Source organism: Macaca nemestrina, chromosome Y (genome assembly GCF_043159975.1).
Source record: "Macaca nemestrina isolate mMacNem1 chromosome Y, mMacNem.hap1, whole genome shotgun sequence".
NCBI classification, from domain to species: domain Eukaryota; kingdom Metazoa; phylum Chordata; class Mammalia; order Primates; family Cercopithecidae; genus Macaca; species Macaca nemestrina.
Window position 1 is genome coordinate 2,383,108 of NC_092146.1, and position 2,573 is coordinate 2,385,680.

A 2,573-nucleotide genomic window follows, 5' to 3' on the forward strand; every position below is an offset into this window, starting at 1 on the left:
GACACTGGCCTTATTTTGGCCTTAACTTGACAATGTTGTATTCCACATTTAACCTTTTTCCATCCTCTCGTTACTTTTTCCTGCTTTTTCTAAAATTTAATTTTCTTTTTCCTTTGTTCCCCTAGTATTTACTCAAGTTAGTCTGTTCACTTTTCATCCTTTTGGGCATCGTACTTTTTTTTTTTTTTTTTTTTTTTTTTTTTGAGACGGAGTCTCGCTCTGTCGCCCAGGCTGGAGTGCAGTGGCCAGATCTCGGCTCACTGCAAGCTCCGCCTCCCGGGTTCGGGCCATTCTCCTGTCTCAGCCTCCTGAGTAGCTGGGACTACAGGCGCCCGCCACCTCGCCCTGCTAGTTTCTTGTATTTTTTAGTAGAGACGGGGTTTCACCGTGTTAGCCAGGATGGTCTCCATCTCCTGACCTCGTGATCCGCCCATCTCGGCCTCCCAAAGTGCTGGGATTACAGGCTTGAGCCACCGCGCCCGGCTTTTTTTTTTTTTTTTTTTTTTTGAGGCGGAGTCTTCACTCTGTCGCCCAGGCTGGAGTGCAGTGGCACCATCTCAGCTCACTGCAAGCTCCGCCTCCCGAGTTTACGCCATTCTCCTGCCTCAGCCTCCCGAGTAGCTGGGACTACAGGTGCCCGCCACCTCGCCCGGCTAGTTTAATGTATTTTTAAGTAGAGATGGGGTTTCACCGTGTTAGCCAGGATGGTCTCGATCTCCTGACCTCGTGATCCGCCCATCTCGGCCTCCCAAAGTGCTGGGATTACAGGCTTGAGCCACCGCGCCCGGCCTTTTTTTTTTTTTTTTGAGGCGGAGTCTTCACTCTGTCGCCCAGGCTGGAGTGCAGTGGCACCATCTCAGCTCACTGCAAGCCCCGCCTCCCAGGTTCGCGCCATTCTCCTGCCTCAGCCTCCCGAGTAGCTGGGACTACAGGCGCCCGCCACCGCGCCTGGCTAATTTTTTTTGTATTTTAGTAGAGACGGGGTTTCACCGTGTTAGCCAGGATGGTCTCGATCTCCTGACCTCGTGATCCGCCCGCCTCGGCCTTCCAAAGTGCAGGGATTACAGGCGTGAGCTACCGCGCCCGGCCCATCGTACTTTTTTTTGTTAAAAAAAAAAAAAAAATCGGCCGGGCGGGGTGGCTGAAGCCTGTAATCCCTGCACTTTGGGAGGCCGAGGCGGGCGGATCACGAGGTCAGGAGATGGAGACCATCCTGGCTAACACGGTGAAACCCCGTCTCTACTAAAAAATACAAAAAACTAGCTGGGCGAAGTGGCCGGCGCCTGTAGTCCCAGCTACCCGGGAGGCTGAGGCAGGAGAATGGCGTAAACCCGGGAGGCGGAGCTTGCAGTGAGCTGAGATCTGGCCACTGCACTCCAGCCTGGGCGACACAGGGAGACTCCGTCTCCAAAAAAAAAAAAAAATCATGTTCAACATTTAATCATGTTTACCACACTACCCTATGAAAATACAGCTTGAAAACTAAAAAGTGGGCCAGGCATAGTGGCTCATGCCTTGATTCCAGCATTTTGGGAGGCTGATGTGGGTGGATCACCTAAGGTCAGGAGTTCAAAAAGCCTGGCCAACATGGTGAAACCCCGTCTCTAAAAATACAAAAATTAGCCAGTGGCTCATACATGTAGTTTCAGCTATTTGGGAGGCTGAGGCAGTAGAATTGCTTGAACCTGAGAGGCAGAGGTTTCAGTAAGCAGAGATGGCATCACTATACTCCAGCCTGGGCAACAGAGCAAGACTCCGTTAAGAGAGGAGACCACCCTTCTTATCGTCGTATGCCCAATTTCTGCCTCCAAAGAAAGAAGTAAAAACTAAAAGGCAGAAATGATATCCACAGGCAGACAGCCTGGAGCTGCACCCTGGGCCTGGTAGTTAAAGATCGACCCCTGATCTAATTGGTTATGTTATCTATGGATTACAGACATTGTATAGAAATGCACTGTGAAAATCCCTATTTTGTTTTGTTCCAGTCTAATTACTGGTGCATGCAGCCCCCAGTCACGTACCCCCTTGCTTGCTCAATCAATCACGATCCTCTCATATGCACCCCTTTAGAGTTGTGAGCCCTTAAAAAGGGCAGGAATTGCTCACTCAGGGAGCTCGGCTCTTGAGACAGAAGTCTTGCCAATGCCCCTGGCTGAATAAACCCCTTCCTTTTTTAACTGGGTGTCTGAGGAGTTTTGTCTGACGCTTGTCCTGCTACATTTCTTGGTTCCCTGACCGGGAAGTGAGGTGAATGGTGGATGGTCAAAGCAGCTCCTTAGGCGGCTTAAGCCTGCCCTGTGGAACATCCCTGCTGGGGACTCCGACCAGCCTGAGCGACAGGGATCCTGAGAGCACTCCCGGATGGGCATTTGCCCTGGTGGGACACCTTGCCAGAGCAGTGTGTGGCAGGCCGCCGTGGAGGATCAGCGCAGTGGGTGAACACCAGGAAGGAATGGACACTTGGAGTCTGGACATCTAAAACTTGGTAAGACTAGTTTTTGAAACTTGCCCACTCCATTTGAGTGGGAGTGTGGCCTGATCACCCATGGCGTGCCTTTATCGGCACTTTGGTT